The sequence below is a fragment of the Rattus rattus genome, chromosome 8 (assembly GCF_011064425.1).
Source record: "Rattus rattus isolate New Zealand chromosome 8, Rrattus_CSIRO_v1, whole genome shotgun sequence".
Classification (NCBI taxonomy): Eukaryota; Metazoa; Chordata; class Mammalia; order Rodentia; family Muridae; genus Rattus; species Rattus rattus.
The window spans coordinates 69,816,962-69,842,019 of record NC_046161.1 but is presented as its reverse complement, the minus strand read 5'-3'; the positions used below and the strand labels follow the sequence as shown (position 1 = coordinate 69,842,019).

The 25,058-nt window shown below is 42.9% G+C and overlaps 1 protein-coding gene across 1 annotated transcript in view; it reads left to right on the top strand.

Annotated features, from left to right (window-relative positions):
- Nucleotides 1-1,565: 1,565 nt before the first annotated feature.
- The window catches only part of Tmod3 (tropomodulin 3), a 62,498-nt gene continuing 39,005 nt past the window's right edge, over nt 1,566-25,058 (top strand). Inside the window, exon 1 of the mRNA XM_032909290.1 lies at nt 1,566-1,733. The gene's annotated coding sequence lies outside the window, so the exon portion shown is untranslated. The remainder of the gene's footprint in view (nt 1,734-25,058) is intronic.

The following is a 25,058-nucleotide window of genomic DNA, read 5'->3' as shown; positions in this document are numbered from 1 at the left end:
TCCTGCCCATGCTGATGCCCACACTGATGCTGATGCCCACACTGATTCCCATCCTGATGCCCATCCCGTGTGTCCATGCTGCTGCTCACTCTGATGCCCACACTCATGCTCACATTGATGCCCATGCTGATGATGACATCACACAGGACATCATTAAACAGTCTTCCGAGGCCACCTTCCCCTCTCTAACTCCATCTCCTCCTTTCCTTTCTTTGAGTAGTTGTTCCTGCTGTTTACTCTTACTCGAATTAGCCCAGTCCCCCTGCCTGTTGTAGAACATGAAGTTAGGATGGAAGGATGGGGCACGTGCTCTCTTCCAAGCAGTTAGAAACTGCATCTGTTAAAAAGCACCGACCTGCTTGGACCCATAAGATAACTAACTAACAGCAGGGTAACACCTAGAGTCTCTGCTTTCATTTTGTGTCTGCCTTCCTGTTTGGGGTTGCCTAGTTACCCCTGCGTGCAGGCATACTCACCATTCAAGGACTTATCTCATTGCCCCTCCAAGATAAAGGCATAAAAATAAAGTAACAGAGACATCTTATAGTCAGCTTTTACAATTACTCCCAAAGACTCCTGGGGAAACCTCGCATTCCGTGAAACTTGCTAGTTACCTTCCAGATGAGAGCATCCCATCCAGGGTGGGGAGGTTGCATTTTGGAGCATGAGCAGTTAATCTTCTGAGAATGACAGTGCCCTTTCAGGCAAAAGGGACTCTTTGGACCAACTTGCAGAACCAGACTGAAAGAATGACCAGTCAGGACACATCGTGACCAAGATTACTCAATTATACATACAAGAATGCTTCCTGCCCCAGTTCTTCTGCTTAAACTGAAGCTCACATGGGCTTATTGACTCCTTTATCTGATCCTTACCTAGGTGTGGGCATTAATGAAATCTATCTCTGCTTCTCACCTTTACTCCCCTGTTTATGTTAGAAGCACCGCACCCTGGTGCGATTTATGACATTTTCTGCCATAAATTGGAAAAAAACCCTCGCGTAGTCCAGACTGGCCTTGAACTAAGTATGCAAGTGGCTGATAAACTTCTGATACACCTCCCTCTGTTTCAAGTACTGGGATCTGGGATTACAAGCATGTAACACCACATCCAATTTATACATTGTTTGGAATTAAATCTTGGGCTTTGTATGTGTTTGAGTAAGCACCCTACCAACTGAATTACAGTCCCAGTCCCTTAGCTTTTATCTGTCTTCCCTGGAAAGTTTGAAAGGCTGATATCATGCTTTCTCATTAATTACCAAGGGAATAAGAAAAACCTTGCTCTGTGTATATTATGTGTCTTTTTACAAAAGGCCCACCATGCAAAAAGGAGACCTATTACCAAAACAAAAGCCTCTAGAAAGGCTTTCTACCTTCCAGAGGGTCGCGGGCAGGAATATACAGGAGCAGAAAGCATTTTTCTCGGCCTAGTCTTGTTATCTGTAGCCTGTTATAACACCCTTCCCATTGTAAAGGACCAGGTCCATATGTATGGAGCCGCGCCCTTCTCCCTCGAACTACAACTCCCAGCATGCATTCTGCCCCAAGAGTACGCACGCGCATGGGAGGGGACAGTGAGGAGGAACCAGCAATAGAGACAGCGCGGTCGAGTTTAGGGGCAGCTGGCGGGAGCATTCGGCAACTCCCTGAACTTGAGGCACCGCGGAGTGTGGGCGCAGAGAGGAGCGATTCAAACCCGGCGGACTGTGCAGTGGGTCGGCGGCCAGACAGGTGAGTTCAGCACGGTGCTTTCCAGGAAGTCCGTCGGCGGACGCGGCAGCGGGTCGCTCTGGCCTGGGCGACTGAGAAGGGAGCGGCTGTGCTTCCCGCCCCTTGCCCGAGGGCCTCGCTAGAGAGCGGAGGGTGCCCGGCCGTTCCGGGACCGCGGGGTGTGCCGGGTGTCGCCCGCGGCCAGACACGCAGGCTCTGGGCTGCGGGTGAGTCACTTGCGGCTGGCCAGCTGGGGTTCGAGACCGGCCGACTGGGGTTCGGGGCCCGCCACCTAGTGTTCGGGACCGGTCGACTGGGGTTCAGAACAGACCAGATGGGGTTCGGAACCGGCCGGCTGGGGTTTGGGGTCTGCCACTTAGTGTTCGGGACCGGCCTCCTGGAGTTCGGGACTGTCTACGTAGGATTTGGGACTGGCCGTCGGGTTTGGGACCGGTCGATGCTTCGAAAACGGCGTGGCTGGGAAGCGCCTTGCCCCGCCGCCCCTCTACCCCAGCCATCTTCTCACTGCTTGGGTGTTGTTGGTTGGGAGGAAACCCACAAAAGTTGGGACACACCCTTTTTGTGATTGAAATCTGGTGTCTTGTATTGGCCATGTTGGTCTGTCTGCTCTGCTCTGCCTTAGAATAAATTTTTGGCTCCCGTGCAGCACAGCTGGGACCGGCTGTGAAGCTGATGCGGGTTTGTTTTGAGGACGTGACTGGGTCGTTGTATCTTCCCTTTACAGAAGTTGGATGGGTTTCCTCCGCAAGCCTGCATTCTGATTACAAACAGAAATGGGAAACAGCCCCAATTTTTACTTTCCTTTTCTTTCTCGGCTCTTTCCCCTCTCTTTTCTGTTTTCTCATCTTCTCGTTCGTGTTTAATTAAGAATTCCCTTTCCCCTTTCGAATCCTGCACCCTCACCCCACCCCTGTACCCTTTTTATCCCCCTCTACCCACCCCCCTTCATTCGCTCTTGTCTAAGAATCACATTCCCAACTTGACCTCTGCTTCTCTTAAACACACACACACACACACACACACACACACACACACACACACACACACACACGCAGAGCAGTAAAACTTATCCCAGGAGGTCATATTTAAACAGGAAATGAGCCTGTGGAGATTTGCAGTCTTCTGAAACATTCTAGTGCAGTTCATGTTTCTTTTTCTGAAAATTTTTCAGAATAGGTTTGGTTTTTGGTTTTTGTTTTTTTGTTTGTTTGTCTGTTTGTTTTGGTTTGGTTTTGGGTTTTTTGTTTGTTTTTTGTTGTTTTTTTTTTGCGTATTAAATTGATTAATCAATTGACCTCTCATTATTTCAGAAGAATAGCTTTTCCTTCGTTCTCTTCCTAGTCCTAGTTCACACATTTTACACACACATATATCTCTTTTTAATATTTTGAGCCAGTCTCACTGTGTGTAGCCCAGGCTGGCCTTTAAGCCCATTCTTTTGCTGCCTCAGCTTCCCAGTACTGGAATTACAGATGGGGCTATGGCGTCTGGCTATCTCTATAATATATTAAGAGCTGACAGTAGGGCCTGGAGAGAAGACCCAGAAGGTAAGAACACTGACTCCCATCTCTGGCTCTGCATGTGCATTGTATTCCAATCTTAGAACGTCCTTGCCCTGTATAGATCTTAGAATGAGATTGATGATAGCCAGGTAATCCATGATTATCTTAGCCTTCTGTGGCACGCGCATTCGAGTTCGTGGTGTGTTTGGGTCTATGCATGCTCTTGCATGTTCACACTCAAACATGCATGCAGAAACCTGGAAGCTGATGTCATGTCCTCCTGGATCATATCCGCCAAACCATATCCCTAACCCCTCCTATTTTTATTAACAATTAATCCATTTGGGAAGCCCTGGCTATATGTCTATCATTCCAACCCCTGTGCTAGACAAGGACGGCCAAAGGTGTCTTCCTGAGGATATTATAACCCTATAGATGAATCATTTTTCATCTTTGTGGTAAGCCATTAGGCCACATTTAGATATTAGTTATAGGTCAGATCCCGTCACAATTCTTGGTTTCCAGTGTAATAATTTTTTTTCAGGCTGGAGATATAGCTTAATAATTAAGGGCTTGCCTAGTATGTGTTAGGATCTAGGTTCGATCCACAAAAGCAAAAAGATAATTTTTCAACTCCCAGCAACTGGCTTATTTAAACAACAGGTTCAGTACAACAGAAAGAACCTAAATGCCTACACCTCGTAGGGCAACACTTTTCACACTTAACATAAATCACCATACCTGTTCATTTCAAAGTGGGGTTTAGAATTTGCATATTTTAAAGTCAGTAGAAATCACACTTTGAAAACCAAGATGGAAAGATAATTTTAAAAGACATTTTAAGGTGGTTTTTATGGTTCTTTTAAGACAGGAGCTGATAATTGGGATCTCAGATATGAATGCAGGACTGGTCTAATTTTCAATTAAAAAAAATTGTTTAAGGCAGGGTCTCACATAGCCTAGGCAGGCCTCCAATTTACAGTGTCACCAAAGCTAGCCTTGAAGTGCCCATCTTCCTGCCCGTACATCCTGAGTGCTGGGATTACAGATGGGTGCCCCTGGGCCAGCTTCTCCTTCCTTCTGTTTCTGTACACTCAGCTTTCTTCCCTCTTTTCTTGCATCTTCAGTGGTGTGATGTTTTCAGTAATTAACTAATTTAGCAAGTATATATTTCACCCTGTCCTAGACACGGGTTCCTGACGTGTTGTGAGGTAGGATTCCAGTCTGGAAGCTTACTTTCACACTATGCCTGTGTCCTGCTTCAGAGCACTTTGGAGGAAATGCAAACACGTGGTAGTCGTGTGTATTGAGGAGGGAACAAATAAAGTCAGCTCTTCCACAAACTAGTCATCTGTTCTCCCAGCCTTCCCTTTCTGTCGTGTTGGAGTATGTGTGCTCTATCAACACAGGGCACAGTGTAATTTCATACATTTGCTTGGAACTTAAGATGAGTTGAATACAGGGAAATCAGGCTAGCTCTGAGCACTGTGATCAGTAGGTTGTGTTTGCAGGTATAAACACATACCTGGGTTAGAGATCAACAGAGGGAGGGGAAGAGATAGAGGAAGATAAGATGGAGATAAGGGGGAATGGCTTTTAATAGTGTTCTGTGTCTGCACTTTGCTGCTATTGTTGAGGTTTGAATTATGAACCTCCTGCCTTTACTCCCAGAGTGCGAGGATTACGGGCATGCGCCAACACTCCAGAGGAATCTTTGGTTTGTGACAGGCTTACTCTGTAGCTCAGTCTGACCTGGAACCCACTGTGCACAGGTCATTTGTACACTCACAGCAAGCAGCCTTCTCCACTCAGCCGCCCGAGTGCTGGAGTTAGAAACGTGAACCACCACACCCCACTCGGTTTTCTTGATTAGGAGAGTCCAGGAGGGCATCATCGTGAGGCTATAATTGTAGCTGAAGTGTGTGTCACTGCTGCTCATTGACCTACCTGTTGACGTTTGATTACACTTGCCCTTTTCAGATCATTTAAAAATCATAAGTGTGAAATTATATTGAAAGGAAAACAGTATAGAAAACAGAAATATTATTTAATTTGTGATGGTCTAGTAACTTGTTAGATATTAAAATTGTAGTCAAATTCTGCTTGCTAATTATAAAAGAAATTTAAATCTGAGCACACGTTCTTGTATCTGCCTGAATCCATTAGTGGGTATGTATGTATGTATGTATGTATGTATGTATGTATGTATGTATGTATGTATGCATGTATGCATGCATGCTCACGCATAGGGATACATTTGTGTGGAAGCTGGGACTTTTTTGAAGACAGGGTCTCTCTCCACAGCCCAGGCTGTCCTAGAACTCACTATGTAGACCAGGCTGGCCTGAAAACTCACAGAGATCCTCCTGCTTTTGCCTCCTGAGTACTGGGATTAGGGATATGTACTACCATGGCAGATTCTACCGTATTTTTCTAAGACAACTTTCTTACTGAAGTTTGCGCCCCAGGATCCTCCTGTCTCCTCTTCCCCAAGCCAGCAATTACAAGCACACACCACCTGATTTCTGTTTGGGTACTGGGGGTATCAGAACTCGGCTCCCCATGCTTGCATGGCGAGTGCCAGCTGAGCCATCTCCACAGACCTGTCAGTTTGTTTTGTTTCGATGCTTAGTAGCAATGGAGGAATAGAGGTCTTAATAATCCAAAGTGGTAATAGTTCAAAGTGTGTGCATTATAGTACTCTAAAATTGCTTTTGACTCAAAGTCATTGCCCTGTATCTTGAAAATAGAAATTTACATTGATTGATTGATTGATTGATTGATTGATAGAAATTTACATTGATTGATTGAGTGAGTGAGTGAGTGAGTGAGTGAGTGAGTGAGTGAGTGAGTGGATACACAGGTATTATGATGGTGCTTGTGGGAGGTCACAGGACACTCTGTGAGAATTGGTTCTGTCCAGCCAGAGAATTTAACTCAAGTTATCAAGCTTGGTAGCAAGTGCCTTTACCTGCTGAGCTATATTGTTGGTCCCACAGGAACCTATATCTTGAAGTGAAATGCTGCTTTTTTTATGATTCGTGTTTCTCACATCTAGAAAATCTGACCTATCCTTAAGGCCGTGAAGATACTCTGTTTCTTTACAGGGTCTCACGTACCCTAAGCTGGCCTTCATGAATAACTAACCTCTTCTTGCCTTTCCCTCCCAGATGCTGGCATTATAACCATAGACCACCACACCCAACAAGATACGCTGCTTTCTTATAGAAGCTGTCTTCTTATGGAGTTTTCGTGTTATTCTATCTACGATCCATCTCGAATATTTTAGCATTAGGTATAGGATAGGTTTGCCTTTTGGTTTGTTTGCTTTTTTTTGTTGTTTTGAGATGGGCTGTTACTCATCAGCCCAGGCTGTCTTGGAATTCTTGTATAGCCCAGGCTGGTCTTTAACAGCCATCCTCCTGCTTCTGCTTCCCAAGTGCTGGGATTACAGTCATGAACCACTGTGCCTGGCTAGGGTCACTGTCCGTTCATTTGTATCTTCCTATTACTCTCATTATTATACAGTAATTCTATGAAACCAGGCACAGTGGTTATCTCTGCACTTGGGATACTTAGGCAAGAGGATCTTGAGTTCAAGGGAGGCAAGCTTGGACTATAGAGAGATCCTATCTCAAAACAAACAGCTTTATTATTTGTATACCATACAGTTTACCCACTGAAAAATAAGTCCAAGGGGACAAAAGAAAGGAAGGAAGGAAGGAAGGAAGGAAGGAAGGAAAGAAAGAAAGAAAGAAAGAAAGAAAGAAAGAAAGAGAGAGAGAGAGAAAGAAAGAAAAGAAGAAAGGAAACGAAACAATAATCCCAGCATTATAATCAAGCAATTAGTAATTCAAGGCCAGCCTGGGCTAAATGAGACTATGTCTCAAAGCAAATACAACAAAACAGTGTTAATGGTTGTAAAATCAATGGATTTTAATATACTCTAAAGAGTTGAGCCATCTATTTTAGAACATTTCCTCATGAGCAGTCACTGGGTCTCTGGAGACCTGATATAAACTGAGTCACAGAACAAGTGATCCTGTGTACTGTTTGTTGTTGTTAGAGAGAAGTCACCATGTAGTTCAGGCTGAACCTTAGTTCAGTTTTTCCTTTTTAAATTACATTTATTTATTTTGTATGTGTCTATGGTGTGCATTGTGGGTGGCCTTGTGCCATCATGGTACATGTGTGGAGGTCAGGGGAGAGCCCGTAAGAATCTGTTGTGTCCTTTACTTTGTAGGTCCCAGGAATTGAACTTGGGTCATCAGGCTTGGTAGCACCTGCCCTGACCTCACTAAGCCATCTTCTTTGTAGCCGACGTAGCTGAAGGTGACCTTGGATTTTTGATTCTCTTGCCTTCCTCTCCCAAGTGTTAGGATTATAAGCATGACATATACTGCCAATCAAACCCAGGGTTTTGTGTGTGCTAGACAGGCGCTTACCAACTGTTCTGCATCCTCAGCTCAACCCTTAGAATCCCGAGAAAATTGCTACAAAACTATTAAGTTTCCTTGATAGGAGTGACCTTTTTTGACCTGTAAAAATATATACTCCCTAGAGTATTTATTCTCAAGTACCTACACCCACTCCCTAGGGAAGGTACACAAACACACAAAAATGAACTTACAAAACAAGGTTACTGATTGATAGAGATAACCCTTTGCTGAATGCCTGTGAAAAAAATGGACGGAAGATGAAGTAGGAGGAGTGAGAGCAGAGTGGATAAGATGCTAAGAATATCATGGCAAGGCAACTTTTAAAATTTTATGTGTTTCTGGCTGGCCTGGAACTCACTGCACAACCATGGTGGCCTTGGATTCACAGCATCCTCCTGATTCTCTCTCCTGTTGAGATGTAGGCATGGCCCATCGCATCTGGCTGCATGTTAAATGTATTAAGAGTATGCTGGAGTCGTGGAGCCTGCCTCTGATGCAGGCACCAGGCAGTCTGAGGCAGGAAGATCACAAACTCAGGGCTGGTGGGGACTACAAAAAGGCACTCTGCCTCAGAGAGAGAGACATTTTTAGAGCTTTTGGGTTTTTTGTACCATTAGTATATGTTTGAAAAGTTCATATCATTTAATAAGAGTAGAGACTTGTAAGTAAAATAGTTTTAGTCCTTAACTTACCAAATAATAAGTCCCTTATTGAGAAGGATTCTATTACTAATAATTATTACACACTCTAGATTCCCATATGTAAAATTACAAAGCAAGATATTTTGGTTTTCTGGGTGTTTTGATATAACTAATGAGGAATTGTTGAGGAATATTCCTTTAGTGTGCATAGCGGCAAAAGAGAGATTGCCCTTCAAGTATATATGTATCACGTCAATTACATGTGTGTACCACTCGGTCAGCCCTCGCCTTGGGTAAAGATGGCATGGTTTCATACAACTTGAAAGTTTCAGAGTTAATGACCCCCACCCCTCTTTTTTTTTTTCCTGCAGTTTGTCCTAAAGTATACAGCATTGCCATAAACCACAAAACATGAGGGGACAGGACTGAGGCACAGCCGTATGGTTTTACCTCCAGCAGACACTCCGGGGTGAACCCCTGGGTGTAGCTTGTTCTTGTTACTACATTCATCCTCCTCCTTCCCCTGGCTGCAGAGGAAACCTAACTCATTTGCACAATCCCCCACCCCCAAGTCTAAACCTTAGGTTTGGCTCCTGTCTTCTGATTAGGACACTAGGGAACTGCCTTCAAGGAAATGTTGTTTCTACCGGTCTCTGAAGAATATAAAAATATTTGAACACTCGGGGTGCTGGGGGGAGGGAGGATATTTTAGGTTGTAGTAATGTGATCTAATGATGGGAAGTAGAAAAGAATGGAGACTGGACTGATTGTCATCGTTGTTGTCATTGTCACTATTAGAGAAAGAGATATATATATATATATATATATATATATATATATATATATATATATATATATATATATATATATATATATAGAGAGAGAGAGAGAGAGAGAGAGAGAGAGAGATCGTCTGTGAAATCGTCTGTGTGCCTGAATGTGAGTACTGTTGATTGTAAATCCCTATCAGAGTCCAGAAGATACTGTCACGTGCCTTGGCACTGGAGTTACAGGTGACTGTGAGTGACTGACCATGAAAACTGGGAGCTGAACTCAGGTCCTCTGTCTAAGCAGTATACACTCCTAACTACTGGGCATCTCTCCCAATCCCTTAGTGTCCTGTTCTGAAACAGTGTCTCCCTATGTAGCCCTGGATGTTCTTAAAATTCCTTTTTTACATTTATTTGTTTGTGTATGTCCCTCGGCATATGTGGAGGTCAGAGGATGACTTAATCCTCAGGTGTCTGTTTTCTCCTTCCTGGGATCAAACTCGGGTAACAGGCAGCAGATGTCTGTACCCCCTGAACTACCTTGCAGGTCCCAGGGACTCATTTTTCGATCAGTCCTTTTTCTCTTCACTCTTTTCTTTCTCTCCTTCCCCTGGCTCCAGTCCCTGCTGCCTTTTAGCCTAAGCTTTGATCTTTTGCTTACACTATGCTTTTCTCCCTCTTCTGGCTGAATCTGCCTGTTTCTGACCACCCACAGTTATCTTGGAACTTTGGCAGTGATAATTGTTAGGCCCATGGGTTTGAACTGCTAATTATGTATTGCCTTGATTCTTAAAGTAGCTTTATGTTGTGTTTCATTTTCCCAAATAGATGGTATCCATCAGGCTCTTAGTTCTCAGAGAACACAAACCAGGCTTGCTTGCTGTGTGCAGGGGCCGGGGTTGTCGTGGATTATTATTACAAAACCACTGAGCTCCCAGAATGAACTCCAGCTGGGATTCAGAACGGCCTCTTAGAAATATGCTCACCCCATGCCAGCTTCCTGGATCTGTGTCTTGCTTGGGGTCTCTTTGGCTCTTTTCTGTGCTTCTCCACTCTACAGTATTACTTATTGCTTTTTTAAAAATGAAAATTATAACATAATTTATCTTGACTATTAAGTTTTTTGGAGTTGTCTTAAATCTTGACTCTAAGGCTTATGTCTGGCCTCACCTTTTTTTTTTTTTTTACATTTATTATGTTTAAGTACACTGTAGCTGTCTTCAGACACAACAGAAGAGGGCATCAGATCTCAGATGGTTGTGAGTCACCATGTGGTTGCTGGGATTTGAACTCAGGACCTTTGAAAGAGCAGTCAGTGCTCTTAACTACTGAGCCATCTCTCCAGCCCTGGCCTCACCTTCTTAACACAGCCTTTTCCCCTAAAGACTGGCATTTTCTGCTTTTTCATGACATATGGTTCCCCTAAAGCTTCAGTTTGTTTGTTCTTTGGCTCTGAGATGCAGAGTCTATCCTTGTAGCCCAGGCTGGCCTCAAAGTCAGTGGCAGTCCTGAGGACTGGGATTAGAGACATAGACCGCCATAACATGGTTTTTACTTATTCATTTATTTTTTATTTTTGTGCTGAGGATCAAACTCCGGGCCTTGGCCATGCTAGATAAGCTCTACCTGAGCTGTAGCCTGGGTCTTTCAGCTTTGGCTTATTTTCTTGTAGGATTTATTTTGAATTCACGTGTACGAGTGTTTCCCTGCATCAGTGTATGTGCACCATGTATGTGCCTGCTGTGTGTGGAGGCCAGGAGAGAGCAGTGGGTCCCCTGAGGATGGAGTGACAGGTGGTGTGAGGTGCTGCGTGTGTCTGGGAACCAAACCCAGGTTCTCTGCAGGAGCAGCCAGCACTCTTTCTGAGGTTTAAAGGCTTTTGTAAATATATTAAATGGCTTTGCACATTTTGCTCTGTTTAAGTGTGACTCTTCCTGACTTAGGGAGTTACCTCCAGATTTGCTGATACATGATCTTTCAAGTTGGAGTTTTGTCTCTCAGCTATCCAAATTAGATTGCTCTGCCCTGCTTGGGTTGAAAGAACAGTAAAAGGATATTTATTTTTATTTTGTTGTATGCACATGAGTACAGTGCCCTTGGAGGCCAGAGGCCTTGAATCACCTGGAGCTGATAGGAGGTTAAGAGCTGTCCAGCCTGGGTGCTGAGAATCAAGGTCAGGTCATCTGCAAAAATAGCAAGTACTCTAACCACTGAACCACCTCTCCAGCCTCTTGGTGTACTGTTGGCTTTTGCATAATATTTTTACTATAGTATGCAATTACTACTTTCTGGGGTTTAAAGGTTTTTGTAAACATATTAAATTGCTTTGCATGTTTTGTTTTACTTTGGTTTTACTTCTCTTTTATACCCAGCTGTGGCTTGCTCTGAGTCACTTTGATTAATTAGCTTCTGCTAATGTGAAATATTAGTGACATGATGGAAATTGTTGAAATTAGTGACTATTAGTAACTATGATAGAAATTGAATATTCTATAGAAGTAGTATGAGATTGTGGGAAAATAGGAACTTGTTTAAATCTTACATTCACCAAGAAGTATATACCCTTGGGTAGGCTCTTTTTTTCTCTCTGAGACTCAGATTGGTTTTAACAAATAACAGGATATTAATTGTTATTACTATAATTATATAAATATTAATGTGATACAGGGTTATTAAATAATGTATTGCTATGTTTTATATTTTATATTATATACTATTACTCTTGTGTCAATGTTAAAAAAAGGTTGCATATAAAATATATGCAAGTGAAATTTATTCCTCTTTTTTTTCTTCATTGTTGTGAAGTATGGCATGTGGTCCCTTATCAATCTGAGTAAAGAAGTGAACCTTCAGGCCGATGAGATGGCTTGACAGGTAAAAGTGCTTGCTCTGTAAGTCTGCTAACCATCTCCCAATGTCATCATCTCATCTCCATGTGCATGTAATGCTACAGAGGTACCTGTATTCACAGACATCATGCACACACATACACACTGATAACAAATACAAATTTTGATATATTTCTGTATGATATAATTGAAACACAGGCAGTTTTGATTCTGTCACTTAAAAATAATAATAATTACAGTTGTGATAGTCAGTTTCAGATGTATCTTAAACTTCTGTTTCCAGCCCTTGCTTAGCTCTCTGAAACCCTGCTTCTTTTCCAAGTAGCCTTTTACTTCTGTGTGTCTCTTGAGTTCTCTATGAAAGGAAAATGTCCTTTACCCTACTTTTAAAGCGTCTGTGCCAAGGCAGCCCCTGTACTCCCTTCTTGGCCAATAGCCACAGTTTCTGAGACTTCCCTTCTTTCTTTCCTCAGCTCTGCTTTCGTCAGCTGTCCCCAGGCCTTCATGTTGATTTGTTTTTCTTTCCACCTCTGTTCCCTCCCACTTCTCCTTCCCAGAAACCTCCTCCATCAACTGTATGGTTCTCGTTATGTTAGTCATTTTATGTGGCTTTACTTTGTGTTGTATGTGACTATGTTTTCTAAGTGTATATGAACCAATGTATACAAACATAAAAGTTATGTATATCATAGTAATATTATGGTAGTTATATATACTTACGTGTGTTACTGTCCAAATCAGGTTAAATTCATCTCCTCAAACATTTATCATTTCCTAATGGTGAGTGCTGTCAAAATCTCTTCTTTGTGTGTTTTAAAATGTATTACACATTTTTATCTGTGATTACACCATTTTGCCACAACTTCTTCACCTTGTGTAATTGTAACTTAATGCCTGTTGATCAGCCTGTCTCTACCCACCCCTCCTTATGTATTTTCAAGGCTATATCATGGTGAGGGTTTTCATTGTTGTTGTTTTGTTTTCAAGACAGGGTTTCTCTGTGTGGCCCTGGCTGTCCTGACACTTATTCTATACACCATGTTGGTCTCGAACTCAGATCTGCCTGCTCTGTCTCCCAAGTGCTGGAATTAAAGGTGTGCACCAGCATGCTGTTTATAGTGAGGTGGTTTTTTTTAAAGATTTATTTATTTTATGTGTGAGTACACTGTCACTGTCTACAGCCACACCAGAAGAGGGCATCGGATCCCATTACAGATGGTTGTGAGCCACCATGTGGTTGCTGGGAATTGAACTCAGGACCTTTGGAAGAGCAGTCAGTGCTCTTAACCACTGAGCCATCTCTCCAGCCCTATAGTAAGTTTTTTAATCACTTAAGATGAACTCTTCAATTCTAATATCATAAGAAGTGTACACTTTGTGCCAGAGATTTTATGTGTTTTTTATCATGAAACTTCCAGTACAGACTTGTAAATACCACATCTTACTGGACGACACTTACTCCAGCTAGCCACTATTACGAATTACTTTTTTTTTTTTAAATACTATACGGCATCAAAGTATAGTATGCAAATTCTGGTCTTGTACCTTGTATAACCTATAATGAGTGCCTCTGTGCCGGCTGTGACAGCCCAGAGGGTAAAGGCCTTTGCTACAAGACTGGTAATCTGAGTTCAATCCCTGATAACCACCCTGTGGAAGGAGAGAGCTAACTGCCGAAAGCTGTCCTTTGACTTCCACAAAAGTGCTGTGTGGACATGTGTACACACTCAAGAAGGAAGGAAGGAAGGAGGGAGGGAGGGAGGAGAAAGAAAGCTTCCCCTTAATCTGAAAATTAATTTGTGATAACAAAGCTTCTGTATACTCAGACTTTTGAAATTAATTAGAATAATAACCATTGCTGACCCTTAAAAACCACAAGTATGCTGTGTGTCTAAGGTGTGTAGGAAATACGACACATGAATGGCATGTCATGGGGCTAAATAGTTCTGCTGAGTGTTGACCTTTGAGGAGGGGAAAGACCAGGTGGTTGAAGGAGATAGAAAAGGCTTCAGAAAGAACAGGTTTGAGCTGGACTTAAATTGTGAGGAGTTTGGCTAGGATGGAGAAATCTGCAGATGGGTGAGAGCTTGTTGCAGATGTGTGCACACTAACCCTCCAGGAAACAAGTAAAGCAGCAAGGTGAGAAGTCTGTGAGACCCCTGCCTAGTGATCTTAGTTCATTAAATCACCCAACAAACAAGAGCATTCCTAAGTACAGGCCTAACAAGTGCTTCAGTGACTGAGCTGCACCAGAGCAGAGCCGGCTGCCTGGGAAAGGCGCTTTGCGAGGGCCTGCCTCCTTCCTCCTCACGAGATCCAGGATTGCGTCAGGTCCTGGAACCTTGCCGAGGAAGGAGCAAAGGCTGGAGATAAGGATGTTGTGTGTGTGATGCTGTTGTTTGTTTTTCAATTAATTTTTAGAGATGTGGCGCTTGGAAGGTTGTTTCTCGTAATATTTCCTTAGGGAAAAGATCTTGAGAAAAAAAATATCCCCAAACTGGCCTCAGTCCCAGTTTGAGACTCTCACGGCCTTCAGTCAAAAACTGGGAAACTTGAGAGATTATGATCACGCACATTTGAGTAAGGGTTGGCTATTGCTTTTATAGACTGTGAAGTATTTTCTGGTCTAGAAATATTTTTCTTGTTCTCAGTTCTTCTTTTTGTGGTTGTGAGGAGGGAAGCCTCTGCCTCACTAATACTAAGCATGGGAGTCTCTTACCAGGCCTGTTGGGCAGTTCACGGTTCTTGCCTTGCTCTATGTCAAAGCACTTTTCCCCATCACCTCAGTGCGTAATAGGAAGTCAGTAAATTCGGAAATCAGAGCCATTTGTTTCTTCGTGTGCAGAATCAAAATGCAGCAGACGGTTGGGCTGTCCTTCAATATGAATGAGTGAATGAATGGACATGATAGAAAACTGAAAGGGTGTCACTTGGTCTGTAGTGAATGTTTGAATACTCACGCCTGTTATTTCAGCTTTCCTGTTTCTCTCTGGTTCTTACAGAACTTTCTAGAGTTATTCTGAACTCATTTATTATTTTAAAAGCTCTATATTTAGAGTTCAAAGGACCATGAGGATCTCTTGGTAACCATTAGAGTGTCTTTCTGTTGAATATGGTGGCTCATGCCTTTAATCCCAGCACTTGCGAGGTAAGTGCAGGAGGATCAGAAGTTCAAGTCCATCCTTGTTTATATAGGAAGTTCTGGCCAGCCTGAGCTACTTGAGAACCTGTCTCAAAAAACAAAACAAAACAAAAAAACCCTAGAAGAAAAGTTTCTTATACCTAATAAAATATGTCTAACTTAAGGGACAGATGTCAATAAGTAATGGAGGGCTGCTAATCTCCCTAGAATAATTAAACTTAAGCTTTGATGAGATCTGTTTTTCAGAGGCCCTTTCCTTAAATTCCAGTTTTCCTCCTCCCCACTCCCGTCCTTTCATGAGACAGGGTCTCACTGTATAGTTCGGGCTCCTTGAAACTTTAGACCTGGCTCTCCTTCAGACTTGTAACCATTCTCCTGCCTCTGCTTCCAGCATTGAGATTGTAGGTGTGTGCACCACCACTCCCAGCTTTTTTTTAAGTAAGAGAAAATGTGGTAGATTGACCACAATAGATGTGGATTCTTACCAAAGCAAGAAGAAAACAGGTTTATTGATTATGTCACAAACAGGTTTATCGAGCACACTGCCGGGAGCCGCAGGCTGGGCAGTAACAAAAGCACAGCCTGAAACTTGACTTTATCTTAGTGAGAGACTGTGGCGGAGGGCGGTGGCAGTCGGTGGCTCACTCCTCACAGCTGAGTGTACACAGTAAGCAGGAAGTCGGTGTGTTCACGGAGCATTTTATTATAACACTAGTCACCATTGTACACTTATGGTGGAAACTTTTGCATTCATTCCCGACTTAACGGTGTGCTGACCATTTACGTTTCTGTAGAGACGTGTAATTTATGACAGTCAGTGGGAAGATAAGGAATCACAGGGCTTGGTACGTTGGAAGCCTTTGCCAGTGTGATCATGCCACATTAACTTTTCTTCCTCTAGTATTTCACAGCATTGGCCCATGTTTGACTTCGGTATTTTACTTTCTTTTTCTTTCTTTCTCTTAGTTGATCTGGTTTTTCGAGTCACTTTTCTGAAATTTTTGTATCTACCAAGCATGACTCAGCTTTTACAGTTTTCCTCTCTGTTTGTACATTGTTCATCTTGGCAGTGACAGGGCAAGTCAGTATTATGTTTTTCTTTTTTAAAGGTTGAGTAAAATGATGTTTCTGTAAGATCATGCCTGTTACATCTAGAAAGACAAGAGCCCCCGAAGTCCCAGAAAGTGACCGGATCATAGACCTTGGGGAGCCCTTTCATAGTGGCTGTGCTGCAGGCTAAGGCAGAACCTGGGCTCTGGTAATAAGGTGCTTGATTTGCAGTGTTTGCCATGGACATGCAGGGATTGCCAGACTAGTGTCGCCTTGGCTATTCAGTGGTGCAGGACGCTGAGAGGAGACTGACTTGTTCAAAGCCAGAGAGTGTTTCATTTATAGGTCTGCTGACCCTAGTACAAGGGTAGGGGCTAGGGGGCCCCTGTTCTCTTTTCTTTTTATTTTCTTTTTAATTTTCTTCTTTATGTTTCTTTTGCTTTTAGAGTGTAATTTGGAGAGAGAGAGAGAGAGAGAGAGAGAGAGAGAGAGAGAGAGAGAGAATATGAATATGAATATGAATGAGAATGAATGAATATATGTCTGTCTGTGCCCACAGAGGCCAGAGGTATGGGATCCCTCTGGAGCTTGAGTAACAGGCAATTGAGAGTGGCCTGGAGGGTGCTAAGAGTCAAACCAGCCCATTAGGTTTTTTCTTCCAAAGGATTCTGGATTTCTCTGGAGGGTTTCCCCCCCTCCTTTTGTGATATTTAAACTCAACTAGGCACTTAAATTTGCCATACTTACAGATCTCAGGTAAGAGCTACAAGATACTCATCAAGTAGTCAGAAAATAGAGGCACAGAAAGGGGCTTTGAGGAATGTGCTTAGCTTAATTTTTAAACTTCTTAAAATATTTTTAATGAATTTTTTTTAATGAATTTTTTCTTTTTTTTTTTTTCTTTTCTTTTTTTTCGGAGCTGGGGACCGAACCCAGGGCCTTGCGCTTGCTAGGCAAGCGCTCTACCACTGAGCTAAATCCCCAACCCCTTAAAATATTTTTAAATTGAAAGTTTTTCCATTATGTTTTATAAATATACCATTTTATCTGATTATGATCTAGTGAGATTCACCACAGCTCAAGGGGGAAGAATAGAATTTTATTAGAAAGAAAAATTTTAAATCTGGTCCAGAAGAATGAAAACTAATAGAATCAAGTAGGGGAAATTTTAAGAACTTTATTTTAGGGCTGGAGAGATGGCTCAAGGGTTAAGAATATGGCAGCTCTCCCAAAGGACTCGAATAAGATTTCCAGCACCCACATGGCAGCTCACAACTGTCTGTAACTCTAATCTCAAGACTCTGCAGTTACTAGGCACACATGTGGTGCACAAACATATTGGTTAACATTGTATTTATCGTATGTATAAGGAGGCCAGAAAAGAGGGTAGGGGGTCTCTGGAACTGCAGTTACAGACAGTTGTGAGCTACCATTTAGGTTCTGGGAATTCAACAGAATTATCTGAACTGGAAACAAGAACTCTTAACTGCTGTGCTGTCTCTCTAGCTCCCATATAAAACATTTTCAAATGGAAAAAAAAGCTTCCGTGTGTGTGTGTGTGTGTGTGTGTGTGTGTGTGTGTGTGTGTGTGTGGTTTAAGTTCTGGCCAAGTTCATCCATTATTTTGTAAACAGTATAAGTAACAATATGCATACCTATAATCCTAGAATTTAGGAGGTGGAGGCAGGAGGATCAGGCTGTGTAAGATCTTCTTTCATAAAGCAAAGAAACCAAAGCCTCCAGTGGGTGCTATGGTCCATGCCTGCGATCTGAGAACTGGGGGAACAGGCAGGAGGATCGCTGCAAGCTCGGGCTTAGCCAGAGCTATAGTGAGGTGTTTTTCTCTGCTTCCCGAAAAGACAATGTGTGTTCGTCGCATTTGTTTTACAGCCACTGATTGGGAAACTTCTTGGTTTTTATTTTGGCTTAAGACAGTGTCTTATACAGCCCAAGCTGACCTGAAAGTGCTAAGATTACTGGTATGCACCACCAGACCCAGCTTTATTTGTGAAATCTTCATCTAAAAATATCCCAAGGAGATTTTTATTTTTATGTCCATGTCTTGTGGGCTTATTTTGGTGGTTTACAGTAGTTCTAGCAGTCTCTAAAAGCATTTTCTCCCATTCTTTACCAAAAAACCTTATCTGATTCAATTATCTAAAATTTGGGGACAGCCTTCATTCAGAATACCCAGACGCCTTATTAGCTATTAGCCAGCAAGCTTGCTGATTGCAGTTATGTCGAGAATGGTTTTTCTCAGTTCAGTCTTCTCATTTAGGGACACTTGGCTTTCATCTGAGCAGTGATCCACTCCTTACCAGATCAGGCATTATTGTTGGTACAGCGTTGCTAGAAGGTGGGGTTCTGCTTACCTGTGGGTGTGAGAGGAAGTGGACAAGGGAGGCCCTGCCTCCTGCCCAGGGCAGAATTGAGTTCGCTTTTGCTACTTGCTCACACTCTGCTGGTCACCACAGTTGAGAATTCAACAGACTCAACCCTAAGGAACTGTTGAGTATCACAGCCTGTGTCTTTTCTGTGCCTTATCAGGGATCCTTGTGAGCTTTTAAAGTCAGTTTGAGGAACATTTCTAAAGTGCAGAGAGAAAATGTGTTCTGTATAATTTTCTCTAAGACCTTCCCTCTTGATCCCATAGGCCTTTTCCTGTCCATATCCTGATAGTCTAGCCCCTCCCATAGCACATGAAATGGGGTAGGCCTTTAATAAATGTATGCATTGGTCTGAGGATGGATTGAAAATTAGGGTGTTTAACAATGCTCAATCCCAAAATAAAGCAATAAACAAACCAACAGACATTTAAGTCCAAGAAAGTCATAAGGGACAGAGCTGAGAAAGACACTACTTTTGTTCACTACTTGACATTCAGTTCGCTCTTTTAGACCTAGCCTAGTTTTAGAATTTTTGTAAGTACTTTGATTCTTATTAACTTGGTAGAATAAGAACATTAATTATTGCAGAAGGAAAAGCGAGTCATAGCTGTACTACTCCTTTGGGAGAGGAGAAAACAAAACAAGACTCAGATTAATGCCCCCATTATACACTTGGAGTAGTTAGCCATTTGTTTAGGTCTGAGCACTATTCGGTTTGTTTGTAGGATAACTGGTAGAAGGCTTTTTAAGTTAACCAGAGGTAAAAAGAAATCAAACACTGGGACCAAGACACTGAGCATGCTAAAGGGGTGCCTGTTTTGGTCTTTGCTTCTCAGGATGGCTTCTCTCACCTTGCCTCTTCTCATCTGTTGCCATGACTCCACAAGATGACAGGAGGGGCACTGGAAGTGGGAGCAATTTGCAGCAATGAACCATGGCAGGAAGTATCTTACTCACATGGGAGCCCCAAAGTCTCTAGGGTTCACATTTGACAGATTGCTTTTGAAGTGGTGTGAGTAACCCGGTAAAGTATTCTCTTGTAAATAGTGGCTGAAGTGGTCTGGCCGCTTTCTGCTATAAGGTTGCCCTTGCCCTCTGTAACCTCCGTCTAATTAAAGCTCTTTGTTCTGGCCCTAACAGGTTTGCCGGGCTGCCTAGTAACTTCAGATTTTGTTCTTTCCCCTTATGCTTCTGGTATCTAAAGGTCTCAGTTTTAACAACTCAACTTGGGATGTGGCAGGGGAAAACTTGCTGGACTATGACACAATTTTAGAAACAAGGTCAGAACAGTTGCTAGGTATGAGAGAGGTCAGTGGGTGTGGCTACAGAGAGGCAACATGAGGAGTCCTGTGGATTAAACTTCATCTTGACAGTGGTGGTAGATGCATGAATTTGTGCTTATATTTAAAAAAAAAAAAAAAAGACTATAACACATACATAGGACTGTATGTAAAACTGGGCAGATGGAGAAAGACCAATGGGATGGATCAAGATCAATGTCTTCCTTGTAATCTGTGGTTTTGCAAAACAGACACAATGTGATATTTCTTTGTACTGTGTGTGATTCTACTATTATCTTAGTAAAGACTTAAATATCACATTACACACCACAAATATACACATTTATAATTGGTCAAATTCTTGAGTTGGACGGAGAAGATGAGTCCATGGTAAAGCACCGAGTTAGACTCCCTAAGAGCTCATGTAAAACTAGATGTGCTATCACATATCCTTCTGGTTGTTCTGGAACTCGTTCTGTAGACCAGGCTGGCCTCAAACTCACCTGCCTTAGCCTCCTGAGTGCTGGGATTAAAGGTGTCTGCCAGCACCACCTGGCAAGTTCTTATACAGCTCTACTTAGGATTACTCTCAGCCACTCAGCTAAAGATTTTCACATGGGTGGTTATTTTTCAGGTATGGAGTTCAGAAGAAAAGTCCAGATTGGATAAAATTAAAGAGTGGTCATTGTATGAAATTCATCAGAGGTAGATGAGCATAGGAAAGAAGGAAGGTCACTGTCTACAGTTTGCCTAGTCCTGTTGTAGGCAGAGATGTGAATCTGCACAGAAGTTTAACCAGAGAACAGCGAGATCATGGGTGTGCAAAGAGAACAGATAGAAGAGCCTGGAAACTCAGGCCTATCCTCTAGGAAAGATGATGGAATGAGGAGTAACAGCTTGTACATCCAGACTTTATCTCTGAATCACGGAACTCCGCAGTTGCTTTTATAGCATACTCTGGGTCAAGACCTTCCTCTATAAACAGAAGCGTGGAGAAAAGTGGACAGAGTTGGTAACAATGTTTGTTTGTGGAAGGGATACATGTGCCGTGATAGAGGTCAAGGAGACATTGTTTCCCTTCACCAGTGGGTGCTAGGGGTCAGACTCCGGTCCTCAGGCTTGGTGCCAGCTATCAAGCCCAACTTATGTAACTTAGAAACTCTCTTCAAGGGGAGAAAATGTATCCTAATGTTCACCAAATGTATCCTAATGTTCACCGAGGATTTTTACTAAACCTGAATTGCTGTTGATTGGCCAGCATTAGAGGTTGAGGCAGGAGGATCTTTGAGATCAAGGCCAATTTGGACTATATAATACTCTATTTTAAAGAAAAACACACCACAAAAAAAAAAAAAAGAAAGAAAGAAAGAAAAAAAAAAAGAAAAACACACCACTAGCAACAACAACAGAACTGTTTATTAATGGGATCTGGTTATAAGGGGCACAATTAACTATATATAAGGTTAACTATATTTAAGGTTATCCCTGGAAGCAAGAGTAGACTGATAAGTTATTCTCTGCCAGTGAAATGAGCCAATTCAAGCCAGATTATAAAGGCAGGTTTATTGGGAAGCAGCTCTAGAGTGCACTGGCCTAGACTACATCAGTGGAAGTCATCATGGGGAGGGACATATAAGGGATGAGGGAGAGAAAGAGAGAAAGCACAAATGCAGAGAGAAGAGAGCAAAAGAGACAGAAATGTCTGCATGTTAATGGAAAGGGCCTCTGGGGGAGGGGAAGCCCAGTCCCTGGGCTGGAAAGTTCAGGGCAGTGGGTGGGGTATGCCTGCCATGTCCTGTAACAGGTAGGAACTGAGGGATGCTGGGAGAACCTGGAGGCCATGCTAAAGGAGACCTTTAACATAAGAAAAGGTCCTCTTTCATCTGTTAAATATGCACCTAAGACTCTAGTCTTCAGTCTGAATGAATCCCAACATCTTAGCCTTTTTTTTTTTTTTATAACAAAATAAGGGACAATGTAACCATCTGTGACTACGTCCTGCTGCTATTGGGGTGCTGTTACTAGGAGAGGAGGGTAGTAGCAAAAAGCTGGCATGTTGGTCAAGTCTGGGAAGAGCAGGCTATTTTACTTGTAGTCCAGGTTGTGGGACCATCTGGGCTAGCTGCTTTTGGAGCTGTCCTAGATGCAGGTTCTAGGAAACACCTGAATTTGCCAGGGTGCGTGCGTGCGTGCAGAAGATAAAGTAAAGGAGTTTAGGGAGGGAACTTTTTCTTAGGTGTACATTTGAAACTTCTTTTAGGTCTTAGTAGTTGGAGGAGGGGAGCAGAGTCCCAGAACCAGGGAAGGGGAATAGATCCCACCTCAGGAATAGACAGGCGGGGAGGAAAACAGGCTGTTGGTTGGCAGTACTTATCTGGAGTCAGTTTGACTATGAGAAGTGGATGCTAGTGTTTAAAAAAAGAGATACATTTTAGAAGTGTTAGTATTACCTCTGTTTCATGTTAAAGCCCTGAACTTTGAAGTCTCACCACAAGGGTAGCACATGGAAGAGAAGAGCTCTGAAGCATTTTCCTCCCTCCCTTGTTCCTTAACTCACTTTCACTAGCATTCAAGGTTCTCACGACTTCCAACCTTCATAGCTTATGTTTACCAACCTCAAAACACCTTCCCGTTTCCTCAAACCCTTTCTTGTATCCTCAGACTTACATAGACTATGTGGGGACAGCTGCAAGTAAATTAGATTGTGACTGTGTAAGGATGGGGCCTCATGCAGTTTTCGGGATATATGATGTTCAGTAAGGCCTTGAAGAAGTATAGGGCTTCAGTTGAGGAAGAAATAGATGTGGTTAAAGAATGTACTTCATCTGGAGACAGCATGGTAAGCAGGGGTATGGGGATCTAGAGTTTGTATCTTTTTAGAGCCAGGGTATTGTGATAGGGAGCAGCTGGAGATGGTGCTGGAAAGCTGGTTAAACCAGTTTGTGCTGAGGAATTCGCACTTTTCTGTGAAGAGTTGGCAGCTTTTATTCTGTGAAGGCCAATAGTTAATGTTTTAGGCTCTGCAGACCACTGTAATTATTCATCTCACCCACAGTGCCACATGAACCAGGGATAGACAATAAATCCATGAATAATGTAACTATTCCAATTTACATTTACAAAAACAGCCAAATTCAAGTCCCTTCTGTAAAGCCCAAGGACATATTCTTGCCTAGTTGTGGTTTAGTGCCCATTAGCCATCCTCCATGCACAACTTCTTAGCCTGTAGAAACATCTACTCAATGTCTGTGGAATTAACTTTTTTTTTTCTTTTTTCTTTTTTTTTCAGAGCTGGGGACCGAACCCAAGGCCTTGTGCTTGCTAGGCAAGCGCTCTACCACTGAGCTAAATCCCCAACTCCGGAATTAACTTTTTAACTTCTTCTTATATGTGAGAACCTAATGTTTGACTTTCTGTGTGTGGCTTATTGCATTAAATATGTCCTTTAGTCCGTGCTGCTGCATGTGTCCACTGTATTGGTTTGACCTCCTTGACATTCAGAATTTGTTCTCTTCTAATAAATTATCCTCAGAGGACAGGCGACAGATAGCATTGCCATCCTCAGAACAGAAGCATAAGAAAGCCACTCCCAGAGCAGCTCTGGACTGCTGTCCTGGGACACTGTTCATATACAGATGCTCCTCCGTAAAGGCTGAGGGGAAATGGGGACTCTAAGAGTGGGAACACAGGATAAGAGAAAGTGCAGATGTGAGTTTTGAGTGAGGTTAGGTATCCTGAATACTAGTTGTTAATACTTTGTTGAAGCACAATTGAAGTTTCTAGAAAAATTGACTGTATTAACTGGAAGTTCTTTCATCTTGGCAAAAATTCCAGAATCTGAATCACAAGGAAATGACTTCTCTATTGTTTTGAAAAAGAAAAACAAGCTGAAGTGAAAGCCACAGAAACATGTTCCCCTATGATATACAAAAGTAGTAAGACTTAATGGAACACAGCTACAGACCCCGTGATCTGCACCAGTAAGGTCCTGCATGACGCACTGGTGCATTTGCAGCACAAACGCTGTGAGAGCGACCATCGCTGTCCGATGGATTTAAGGCCACTTCGTGAAGTGGATGGAACCCATGCCTGACACGGCTTAAGTGGCTAAGAACTGAGAGTAAATAGGCCGTGGGCCCGAGGGGAACACTGTTGTTCTGCTAAAGGAGCACAGCACTAAAGTGACTCCTAACGACATCCTGCCATACTTCCACGTCAGTTAGGGATACTATTGCTGTGATGACACACCATGACCAAAAGCCGCTGGAGAGGGGAGGAGCTACTCGGCTTCCACTTCCATTACCACTTCATCACTGAATGAAGTCAGAACAGGAACTCAAGCAGGGCAGAAACCTAGAGTCAGGAGCTGGTGGAGAGGCTGCTGAGAGGCTGCTTATTGGCTTGCTCGGCTTGCTCTTACAGAACCTAGGACTGCCAGTCCAGGGACGGCACTACCCACGGTGAGCTGGGTCCTTAATCACTAAGTAGGAAAATGCCTGATAGCTGGATCTAACGAAGGTGCTTCCTCAGTAGAGATCCCCTCCTTTCAGATGACTCTAGCCTTTGTCAAGTTGACATAAAACTAGCCAACACACCGTGGATCAGTGTCTCGCTCAGCCGTCATCCTATAGATGACGTCCCTTCCTGCCATAGTACACGAGGACTAACAGAGATCCACAACTGGACAGTATGCGGAGGGCAAGAGATTCTGGAACACTCAGTCCTAAATGTCCTCATTAAATCCCTCCCCCAGGGCTCCAGGAGCTCAGGGAAGAGGAGGCGGGAAGGTTGTAACAGCCAGAAGGGGTGGACGACACCCAGGAAACGGTGTCTTCCAGACACAACAAAGCTGACTCACATACGAACTCAGACTGTGGCAGCACGCGTGGGGCCTGCACAGGCTCCAGACAGACAGACCGAAGATGAGAGGGAGATGCAGATATGAGATCCTGCCCCTGCTTCCTACCCAGAAGCAGCTATCTCCAACTGACAACCAGTTGCAAAGGAAAAACCAGTTTTCTGCAGTGGTGTCTCACTGGGTACACAAACCACAGTTGAGGGCAGGCCCCATGCCACACAAGTAGATGGCCAATGAAAAATTAATGATGTTTTTGTAGTTTGTTTGGTTTGGTTTGGGATTTTTTGTCTTATGCTGGTTTTGGGGGGTGGGGGATGTTCTTTATCTTACTGTTCTACTGCTTGTATGATATAATCCCTAATTTTATGTTTTTATAGGGTTTTATTTGTATGTGTGTTTCTTGTGTT